General features: G+C 41.0%; 1 long non-coding RNA gene across 1 annotated transcript in view; it reads right to left on the bottom strand.

The window, feature by feature from the left end:
* The window catches only part of LOC116670431 (uncharacterized), a 21,273-nt gene extending 20,352 nt beyond the window's left edge, over nucleotides 1–921 (bottom strand). The window contains exon 1 of the long non-coding RNA XR_004327020.1: nucleotides 659–921. This is a non-coding gene — a long non-coding RNA (uncharacterized LOC116670431). The remainder of the gene's footprint in view (nucleotides 1–658) is intronic.
* Nucleotides 922–12,500: the final 11,579 nt, after the last annotated feature.

The raw sequence follows: 12,500 nt of genomic DNA on the forward strand, positions 1-12,500 counted from the left end.
CCACAGTGTCATGTAGCGGGTGAGAGGTGTTGTCCGTGATGGATGTCAGCTTAACTAACATCCTCCTCTCCCCCACTTTCTCTATGGAGTACAGAGGACAGTCTAGGACAGAGCTCGCTCTCTTGATCAGTCTATTGAGTCCACTCCTGTCTCTGTCCGAGCTGCCCCCCCTCCAGCAGACCACAGCATAAAGTATGGCAGAGGCCACCACAGAGTTGTAAAAAGTCCATAGGAGAGTCCTGCACACTCCAAAGGACCTCAGTCTCCTCAGCAGATGGAGGCAACTCTGGCCCTGCTTGTAAATTGCATAGGTGTTTTCAGTCCAGTTTAGTTTATTGTTTAGGTGAACACCCAGGAATGTGTAGCTCTCCCCTACCTCAATGTCCGATCCATGGATACTCACCGGTGTGAAGTGGGATGTAGGCTTTTGGCGCAGGTATTTGGCCATCCTGATGTCAGTAGGGAGTTCATTTCACCATTTGGGGGCCAAGACAGCAAACAGTCAGGATTTTGTGATTAAGTCTCCCTCGCTGCGAGGGGGCCGCAAGCAGGTTGGCTGATGCAGAGCAGAGTGGGCGGGTGGGAGTATAGGGTTTGATCATGTCCTGGATGTAAGCTGGGGCAAATCCGTTCGTGGCCCTGTATGCAGGGACTAGACTGTCTCTTTCCGCATACTTCCGTCAGTACACTGCTAATGTGCACTGACCACTTACTGCCGTAGTGCCTACTTTTGATGGTTAGTATTGTCCCAAAAGGAACACTTATGTTAAAACACTTACCGGAAATGACAAGCGGTCGGCTCATCTCAAAATCTGACATAAATCTATTAAACTGACCTTTGTCGATCAAAATAAAACAGACAGATTCAACAACTGCATGACCTATTCCTTGCTTTGTTTTCAGAAACATGTTTCGGTGAACTGTTTTCATAAAATTCGGGGTTGTATTCCGAACGAGCCGCCATCCGGCTGCCATTGAGCTTGGTTGTGAAATCCGGGAGAAGCCAGACCCACGTGACACGTTCATCCAATCAGCTGCCGGTCAACGCCCCTGGTTCCTTTTTCCGCTTTGTAGTCCAGATGCCACAGGTTTAGTGTGCGTAGTGTCCATCATTCCGCACTGAACTTTTTTGCATTATCTAAACTATATACGTAAAACTAAGTGTTTGAAGTATACAAGTAGGCGGTTTGAGACACAGCCCTAGTGTCCTGAAGCAGAAGCGGCCAGCAAGTGATAAACCACAGAGTTATGAACTGTTATAGTCAGGTTTTGGGTAGGAGAGCCCTTGTCTAGAAGGATAAGGAGCTCAGTTATTTTAAGTTAATTAAGCTAATATTAACTTCACAAGTTAAAACGTGGTCTCTGACTGACTTTTTCATTGTTTCCTATTTTTTTTTTTAAAGAGAATTCTGGAAAAGGGTCTTAAATATGCCCTTGTTATACATACATGATATTGTGATAAAAGAGTAAAAGCTAAAAGTGCATGACAGTGGCAAAATGTCAGCGTCCTTACAATCAAGGCAAGACATGGAAAAAAAGAAACAGCACTGTTCTGTATTGTAGTATTGTAAGTATCTGTAGTATCAAGTCATAGTATTTTAAGATAAAGAAAAATGTAAGATCAGAGATTTTATTTAACTTAAACATAATCCAGTTCAGCTCTTAGCCAACATACTATACAGGTCAGATTTACACTTCATTGTTCATTTTTTTCTACCAGCACATTTCACGATTTAAGAAAAAGTACTTTTATAATTTGGACTATAATTTGGACAAACTAATGTGTTTAGCAAACGTTTATACAACCTCCCCAAATCTGGAAAACCAGGACGGACAGCTAATGTAAGTCTGTGTTCTTTTTTACTATAATGCTACGTAGAATCCAGGAGTGGCTCCCAAACAATTAGCAAATACTACACGTGCCATAGCATATGGGGCTTTTACACAACGTGTAACCCCACTAAATAACAAAGAAATGCTGCTAAGAAGTTATGCTGGGTTAGGTTACTACTGTAGATAATAAGCTAGTTTGCCAGACATGCTACCGTTTGTAGCTTACGTTGGGATAGACAAACACTGTCAAACTGTGATAAACACACTTCATTTCTATAGTGTATGAATTTTTGGTTTTGGAAAGAGAAATCCCAAGCTTGACAGACCTGCCGTGCCTGGTTCCAGTTGCTAAGCTACAACTGGGGCGGGGTTTAGCAAACGGTCAATTGGTTCACTCCAAAAATATGCTTTGTTGCTTAGTCATTGATTCAAAGCAATTTTAATGGAATGTGTCCTCTCTCCTCCAAATGGAGACTCATTTGAGGTCCTGTAGTGGCTTAGGAAATACACTGGGTCAGGTTACACGAGGGAAACCAAAAATGGTGACCCAGGGTTTTGCTCCTGAACAGTGACCAGCTCAGCTGTCAACACCAGTCCATTGAGCGCTGTCCACACAGCAACACACCCTGCCTGGTCCCCTGGCTCAGTACAGAGAGCAGCTGACTGTCAGAGAGCGGGGGCCATGTCCAGCCATTATCACTCCCAGCACGGGGTAACATGCAGTCAGACAGGGCGGGGGAACTCCAGGCGTGTTTATCTGTTAGAAGGTCATTCTGTATATAATTTTCTTTTCCTGCTCCTCATTTATTAGAAGATAATAGTTTTAATTAGAAAATGATATTTACAAAAGAGGTTTCATTTTTTAAAGTGAATGTATTACATGTAGCTACAAATTATAAATAGATTGAAAACACTATGTTATAAGAGTCTTTGTTTGATTGTGCTTCTCCGCTCAAAATCTCCAACATTAATCAGATAATATTTTTTTGTCATTTGCAAAATTCACCTGGCTTCATAGATATGGAGTCAATGGTGCCAGGGATAAAGTAAAGCTGAACATTTGAGGGGATTGCTTGCATTTATGGATTCAGTCTAGCAGGGGGTCTTTCCTGGGTTTTTCTGCGTATCTGGAGATTGCTGGGTTGGGGGATGCAAAGAAATAAATATTCAGAGATGCACCCAGGTTAAAGGCCATCAATGGATGACGGCATGAATAAACATTGTCCCCTGTTCCGCTACAATTACAGTCCACGAGCAATTAGTTGAAGCAATTCCAAAATGCTCTCTGAGCCACTGGACCAAACTGCAAATTGGGTTTCCACCTACTTGAAAAATAGTGATGCTTGACCACTGGGCATATCCCCCATCCTCCCTCTAATGGTCCGTTCTACTTAGGCTTTCAGCCATGCTGGTTGGCTGTGTGTGCAGTGCCACTTATGCCTTTTGTTGGTGTATTTACAGTAAGTAAGTGTGTAATAAAATATGTGTTTACAGTATTTTACTGGTTAAATATAAGGGAAGTTTTGACAGCAGAAAAAACTTTGCAATGGTTAGTATTTATATAACCAAGCACAGCTCGGGCAGCAGCCGGGGATGTTTTGCTTGGGGTCCTAGGCAGGCAGACCATGGACTAGGCCCAGCAGGCCCAGCAGGCCAAGCAGCACTCCCAGTATGTGAGCGGCTCCAGGCCCATAGTCGCTCTGTGGCCCATGAATAGGGCTGCAGAGACTGATAAGACTCAAATCTGTTGGGTCCCCTGGAGCCAGAGCTGGCCCTCAATAGCCCTAACCTGCAGTCAAAACACAAAGAAAGCTGTGGGGTGCACAAAGGGACACACTTAAATCTTAGCTTTTTTACAAATTCACAGAAAACTGTCAACAATAAATCACAGGCATCAACCCTAAGGAGTTTTATGAAGTGAGTTAGTTCAGAGAAGACAGGGATATTTTTGCTGCAGCAATGGTATTAATGTTTCAAGGATAAGAGATGATTCAATTTGGAAAGTCAGTCTTTTCTCTATCACTGAATGAGAGCTAATACATCAATAGCATGGTGAGTAATTGGAGGTCCTAGGCTATCTTTAGATGGATCAAGACATTAGCAGCCAGAGGCAAAGGAAATGAGCTGAGTCAAAATCATTTATATTGTTCAAACAAATTGAAGCTGAAAGCAATCGTCCACAGTGTGGCATTGTTCTGAATTTGCAAAGACCTGCATTCCTATTCAGAACAATACACAATTACTGGGATTTCCCAGCACATTTAAATAGAATAAATAAACCTGGGAAATTTAACACTAATCAAGCCTGTTGAATTATGCAGTAAGGTGTGATGTGCACTTGACATGACCAGCTATTTCAACAGGGAAAAAGACAGGGCCATTTTTCCATTCCTCGTGATTTATTTAAATATATAAAATGGAGGACAAAAGAAGGAGCGAGTATGGGCAGCTGCTGTATGTTAGCCACACATCTAAAGCCCTGATGGTCCCCTATGGAGACAGAGATAAAACCACAGCACGCATGAGAATGCAACATAAGTCTTGCAGCAGGAGCATTAAATAGACACAATCATTTTGGTGATAAGGAGCCAGTTCTGCAATGCTCTGCTTCAGTGCAGGGGTTCATACAATAGATTATAACGTCACTATCATTTTACTAAATTACTATTCATGTCCTTTCTTCAGTATTTTCTTTATTTTTATGTACAACAGGCATTTAGAAAAGTTTTCAGCTAATCTAAATGTGTCTCAATGTTTTGAATAAACATGATTCAAAGAAATGTTTTCTCTTTGAAATGCTAAAATGTAAACTTGAAGTGCATACACACATGAACACAGCACACTTATGTTTCATCAAATCCTACCAGCATGTCCAAAAAGTAGAGAACCTTAACAACTGATCAAAAGAAGAATGAGATACATACATGTAGCCAGTCAGGAATACATCCACACAAGTATGCACACGCACAAAGCCAACGCGTACATCATCATGCAAAGGAAAGACATATCCCCAAGAGATTCCATTTCCAATTCCCAGATTACAGCCTCACTGGTTAAATGCTGATTGAAGATAATTTAATCATCTCCAAGAGAATGTCTATGCATATCTTAGAACAGAAAAGATTGAAATAAGATTCTAGTCAGGGACTCTAATTATGGAAATCCTGAGAAGAAATATTGAACTAATCACTTGTCATTTACATCTTCAAAAGGAAATTACAAGTTACATCCACTTGATTCAACTGGAACAGTATTAGAACCTTATTAAACATCATATATCAAAGCCTATACATTTTTCCACAGGTAGTGAGGAGTATCTTAAAAGATAACAAAGGATAGGCTCAACATCTAAGCCGGTCTGTAAACATGTCCAACTCTGCAGCATCTTTGCTTGAAAAGCCCAGAAGTTGATGACTAAATGAGCAGGTGTTAGACGCTCTATACTAATGGTGTTATTCGATTGGGACCTGGGGCAGCTCTAATGCACTCTGATCAAATTGTAAAAAACACTTAAGTAATCTGAGCGGCAAATTCCTCCATATTATTGCATTTTGTTGGCATATTTCTGCACTCAAACTGGGTTTTCGTTCTACTTTCTCCAACTCTGAAGACATCAAAGGTCCAGACATACGGCAATGTGTATGTGCGGCACACCCAAGTAGGTGTCAAGACATTTTATATTTATCTACTGTCACTTTTAAGGACTGACACAGTACAAGCAGTGCGTTCCGGTCGCTATGGGGACGGACCTCCGCTCGCTCTCAGATGCATTTGTGAGAAGACAAGAAAGCTGCTGTGTCAAATTCTCCCATTATTTCACCTGTCTTTCAGGTCAGTAAAGGGTAAACTGCCCGTCTTTATGTGTTCGGGTCTCAACCTTTTTCTTAACGCCTGTTTGATAACTGTTTGTAATATAAGAATAAAAGTGTAAATAGAAAGTTTGCCATTGATCAAGGCAGCTAGCTGAGTAGGCTAACCGGCTAACAGTACGCTGTAAACAGTTAGCTACTATCTCGCAAACAAGCTGGGGCGGCAAACCGGAATAAAGTCACGGCAGACGGCTAGTTGCCGTCTCGCAGCGAACTGGGTCATTGTCATCCCACGTGTAGCATAGCATTTCGAGCTACGACACTGCTTGTTAGAAACGGTTACGTTGACAAGTTTAATGAGTATAATTTAGTAAATACACACAGGTTTTAGAAATGCATTCATAAAGATTTCTGAAAAATATACTGAATAACCATTTTGTTCGTTCCATTTCAATTATGTGATATGTCTCACCTCAAAAATTGAATATTTACATGAAGAGGCATGCAGATTTAAAGAAAAGTCAAACAAAGCTGGCTTTCTGTCTGTGTCTACAAGATATTTCCAGGGTCATAAATAGTGAATTGATCCTCCATGAGCCACCACATGAGTTAAGATTGAGTCTTCTCTGGTGAACGTGGTCCATCTCTGAACCTAATCAATGTCTAATATTTGAGGTAGCTCAGGTGAGGACAGGCTATGAGAGCACACACACACACACACACACACACACACACACACACACACACACACACACACACACACACACACACACACACACACACACACACACACACACACACACACACACACACACACACACGTTACTTAAATACATATATACTCACACCTACTGTAACACAATCATTTAAACCCGCTTCCAACCATCGCCGATTTGAAGCAATGAAAGTCAGTCTAAAGGGAGAGAAAAGTAATAGGATTGCTCAATTAGGTGCCAAACGGCTTTCTGGGGGCTAGTATTTCATCTCCACTGCCACTGCAAGTAAAGTGGAAAGAGAGGCATAGGGTTCTGAAAGGTGAGTGCAGACATAAGCTGCATATTGGAGTGACTTTACTGCCTTTAAAACACAGGGCTGCTACTTGCTACAGTACTGAGGCTCTCAAGGTCTATCACCCAAATTACCTTGGTAACATGTATGCTGATGACGTCCTGAATCAACCAAAGCATTCACTGATGGTATAAAAGTAAGATTACATTTTGATGTGAGGCTGCGCAATGCAAATTTATTTGTATTAATGGAGGGAGTAGAAGGGAAAACAACTTACAAATACGGCAAGGATGTCCTCTTCTTCAAAGAAAAATGTGCCCAACGCACTGTAGGCACAGACTGCTGGCAATAATGACCACTCCTCGTTTCACCTCCTTCCTTTGCTTCAAATCCAATTGCTACTTTTAAATAACAATAACAACAGGAAGCCAAGAGTGGCAAAGGCAATTTAGAGATGTAAGCCTTCTGTAATCACCCTCACACAGACTGATGTGTAATTCCCAAGAACTAATCAGAGGTCTAAAACTAAAAGGTTCAACTTTCGACATGGTCTCGCTTTCAGATTTGGCAGTTCACCATTATGCCTTGAAGTACATGGCACTACTAATACTGCAATATAGAACTAATTAATGAATAGACTATTGGCAGATTTTTCACTTTTAGACAGAACCAAGTTAGCTGTTTCCAGTCTCCGTGCTAAGCTAACAAGACGCTGGTGGTAGCTTCATGTTTATGTACAGATATGAGAGTGGTATTAATCCTCTCATTAACACTTGGCAAGAAAATGAATAGGCGTATTTCCTAAAATGTCCAGCAATTCCTTTAAGGATGTACAATATTTTATTTCATCAAAATATTATGTAGTGAGGCATGAAATACCTCATCCTACTCAGAAATGAAATACCCCAATAATTTCACATATAATTCCAAAATAAAAATAAAAAGAGAGGTCAGGAGAGTCTGTAATACCAACCAATCCACCTAGGCCAATGCTAGATCAATAACACTCACAACATATTTGTTAGACCCCACGGGGATCCTCTAAACCTGAGTTTCTGTGACTCCAGGGCTTGGGATTTCCATTTTACTAGTGTTTTATTTACAATATTACTAATTTAGTATGGCCTTGTTATCCAGGCCTTCTGTGTGTCCAGCTTTACCTGGGAGGCACTGCCATAATTATGTTTAGAGAATCTATGTGGTGTAGAATTGCTGAAATCCCTGACTGGGGCAAGAATGACAATATAAAAAGAATTTAACTAAAAAAAAGACCCAGAATGAGCTTTGCTTGTGGCAAAACTGCCCTGCTGCACAGCACTGGATGGTGGGGTTTGAAATTACATTCATTACATTAATTAAAATCCCTGTCCTCCGGCTATAAGTTCATGTAACTGAATGTTCAATATAACATCATTTCATATATGATATATTTTACATGCTGTTTCTCTGGCAGTCGTTTCAAGTTACATTTAAAATGTTACAGTGGGCTTAGTGAGGAAGCCCTAACAGCACAGTAAACCGATGGCAACTTGGTCAAATATGAACTTTTGTCAGTCCACAGTGCTCCCGGCTGTCACACTGCGTGTTTTCAACAGGCTCTCTCATCTCATGTTAGCTGACACTACAACCATCATCTGCAAGGTTGTGGTAGTTATCTGTGGAAGCAGGGGGAGGTGTTCTGGTCACTCTGCACTCAATAAATTGCCGTTGGGGTTTATGGCAGTGCAGTAGCAGAGCAGGTCTCGTCAGTTCATTATCACAGTAGTATAGCTTTCTATTTTCATGACGTCTGCTCGCTCTGCAAGGATTTATCTCTAGCGCAGTGGATATGTATATGTCACTGCGCCTTTCCTATCCAACAAAGAGCTAAGACTCCACTGTGTTTCAATCATTAGCTTACACTAAGCAGGGGAATTATTCACACAGATCAGCTTAAACTGTTGATAGCTTGGGCGAATTGTCATGAATTTTGATTTGATTCGACTGTAGTAGTAATGGTAGCTGTGTATGCCAGTTTGATGAAGCAATGTTTTCACAATGCTTAAATTCTGTCTGTTCCAGTAGCATCAGATGCTGACCTTTACTGAAAAAAAGTGCCTCTTATCTCCTCCTTGCATAATTAGCTATCCATGTGGTAACACCTTTACAAGACTATAAAATGCTTGCGTCGTTATTGTCTTCTTATCAGACATGGCAGAGGCTTAAATATCTTTCTCAATTCTCATTATCATCAAGTAACCGTAATATATGCTCTGCTGAGATAGCGTGAAAGTGACTTTTCCCTTAAAAAAGAGACTCTATATTATGGTACTTGACTCAATGCAATCAATGCAGAGCAAGCATGAATCTGTAAGATAACAAAATGTAAAGGAACATCAGGGGGTAAGCAATATAATCTTATTAAGAATTGTCTAATTTGTCACATAATTGACTGCGAATACTATTGACTAACACATTTGCCCAAAGTGCTCAATTTAATGGAGGTCTGTTGCTGGATTTATAACTTGATTCTCAACCCAAACCTGATTGTGCCCTACCAAAAAAAGTTTTTTAAAAGCTTTTTTCCCCAGAAGTCTATTTATCACATGCGCAACAAAATATAAACACAATAGAAAAATAAACCATAACGTCACATGAACTAACAACTGAAGCAGTATCCATTTTCATAACATCTCAAAGTTCACTGATGCAATTATAAAAAGCTGCCTGGCCAATGTGTGTGGTAGTGATTGATTGTGTTGTGGGTGTTGCCTTTGATATGTTATGTGTATAGTTGAATCATTGATGGGTGTAAATCTTTCATAAATATGGAGAAACAGTGATATGAAAGCACCCCATTCCCACCACAGTTCTCGAAGCAAACTTCTCTACTTGGGTGTGTCAAACCCCAACAGACAAATCATATCTGGAACAACTTACTAAAATATTTTAGCATAGGCTGTGATTAATGACCCTGATGATGATAATAATAACAATTTTATTTGGCGGACACCTTTCTACATACACAAGGACATGTTTAAGAGGGAATACAAGAAGAAAATACAATACAGTACATTTAGCTTCATAAAAATAAATTTAACAAAAACATGAAAAGTGCTAAGAAAAGCAGACAAAAAGTGTTGGGAGTGTTTTTATGGTAAAGCAGTACTATGAAGACCTAAAGATTAAAAGTTTTTAAAAAAAGGTAGGTTTTTAAAAAACTGTTTTGTCTGCCTGTCGATTGTGGGACGAGAGGTCATCCCAGAGTCTTGGAGCAAAACAGCTGAAGGCCCTGGCCCCCATGGTGGAGAGGCGGAATGTGGGGGTGACAAGGAGCCCATTCAATGTATATTGATGACACAATATACAGTATACTGAATATAAATTATGAACTACTACCATGTCAAAATGCTTTAAATATCTTACAATTTTTTTTAGCTACTTCTCTGCAGACATTAAGGAATTATCCACTGAAATGTCTCTTTCCAACGTCTCTTTCTTCCTTGTTCATCCTAAACCAATTACAGACACTGTAGCTGGTATGAAGTGCTAATCTCCAAACCAAATTATCCAGAATAATACTCTAATTCAATTGAAAGAAACAGCTCAGAGAAGACCCGCAGTCCACTTAATGACCTGGCCGATGATTTAGTCTGAATTTGATTTAAAGCAGTAGGTGTAATCGAGCTCAGGAATTCTGAGAGAACATCCATTCCACATGCAGACTGTGTGTGCAGCGTGTGTGACCTTGGTTAATATGCTCGGTCTTACACACATATGGCCTTTTCTTTTCAATCACTTGAGGGATTGATTCTGCACTGTGACCCGAACTTCAAAAGAGGGGATGACTGCTGTTTTAAATGTGTCTCATTATATACAGAGGAGGGTAATGTTTCTCAGTAGTAACTCTGATGGCAAACCCTTCCTCCCCTGCAGAGGTGATTCGTTTTTATACTATCCCATCAGTCATTGTGCTGAGTGGAGGCACACATCATCACCGTCAATTGGCTCTGACATGAAATTGGCAAAAACAGCCAAAGTTCTGCTAGGGGTAGTTACATTATTGCTTTAAAGTTAACTAAATTCTCACACGCTTACACTTGAAAGAGTGTAACCAACACAGAGTGCAATCCCCAGTCCTGGTCAAAACAGTTACACCCAGCCACCTACAACAGCTATACATCACAGCTGGCGGGCTTTCCCTGTGGAGCTTTCCAGCTGTATCCTCCACAAATATATACTGTAGAAGTGGATGTCAACAAATATACCATGGCATACATTCTAGCAACAAACAGCTGAATGTAAATACAGCTTCTGATCCCTTGGGTTTCCTCTCAGAATGCAGTGAGAACCCACAGTCTGTCCCTTGCCACCACACACACACACACACACACACACACACACACACACACACACACACTTGCTTTGAATCAGGGAGGGATCTGCTGGCCACATCCTATAAGTAAGTTTGCACACTGTATTAGAAAACCAAAAACTCATACATATTTCAAATCTCAGCATTGCCTTACGCTTTATAGTGAGGCACTTATTTTGCTATTCACACCGAGGGGATAAAAGGCAGCAATCTCATGCATCGAGCTGTTCCCCTCTGCTTCTTCGTTTGTGTGCTGGCTCTTGCTTTGCTGATCAGTGGTGGGCTTTACTGTTGGCCACAAAGCCTCTCAGATGAGAGAAAAAAAAGGAAAAACAGAGAGGAATAGGGATTACCTCCTTCAGGTGACCTTCCACAGAGACAGAGCAGGAGAATAGGGGAGGCAGGGAGGAGAAAACGACTCTGAAAGGCTAAGACACATAATCCTTCTTTCTCTTGTGGTGAGAGCAGGACTATCCATGCATGGATGTGGATACTGAGGGCATACACTGACTACAAAAACCCTACATGTTATCTCCACTCGAAGAAACTGTAGGATTGGATTCTGCCAGATTCAATCAGAGCAGGATTGGGGATCTTGCACTGCTAACATTCCTGGGAGAACAAAGCTGTTCACATGTGTGTATTGGGAGTGGGTTTGATCAAGAAAGCCATTATTTGACACTAACAAATGCACCAACACACACCACGACAACATATAATGTATGCAGAGTACATTCCACACTAAATACAAAGGTCTGGATGGTGTTCTTTACTGAATAAAGCCATGAGAATGAACAAAACATACACAAGCACTACTGCAAGTCAAAGTAATTTATTGCCTGTCTGACAGCCAAGACATGGCGCTGGCATCAAGTCAGTTTTACAAGGCCTGTGTATGCATCAGAGGATAGAAGAGTGAGTATCAGTGGGATGTGTTAAACCTAACAGAGGGATTTGAATCCACGCTGAAACATTGTCTTCATTATCTGGGCCTAGCTCTCCTGGCCTCCAACTCTCAGCTCAATAAATATGGATATGAGGAGAGATTTATTGACAAAAGTTGGTTAATACAGCCGAGGTGCAGGAAATTGGCTATGAAATACTGCTACTCGAAGAGCCATGATGCCCTATTGTGAAAGATGATGAAATGATTTGTTCTGCCGAAGCAGGTCTGTAGCCTAATTAGCCTGCTAATGTTGCCTTTATTACCTTGCTTTGTTGTTGGCCCGCTCCCGCCAGGAACACAGAGCCAGCCCTCGGAAAAACTAAAGCAATCACTTAAAACAAGGAGATGACAGTGCAGAGAATCACAACAAATTTGGGAGTCTGTTACGGTGACTCTGCTCCATCTTTCACATGCATTTGCAAGCCTTAGTAGTGGAGAGAGACAGGTAATGTAATTGTGCACAATGGCCGTGATCAGAGCAGGTGGGTAACCTGAGGAGTGGGATAGGAGCCAAGGTTTCATCCATCCAGCCTCGACTCAGTGGAGCAAG

The sequence above is a fragment of the Etheostoma spectabile genome, chromosome 20 (assembly GCF_008692095.1).
Source record: "Etheostoma spectabile isolate EspeVRDwgs_2016 chromosome 20, UIUC_Espe_1.0, whole genome shotgun sequence".
Lineage (NCBI taxonomy): Eukaryota > Metazoa > Chordata > Actinopteri > Perciformes > Percidae > Etheostoma > Etheostoma spectabile.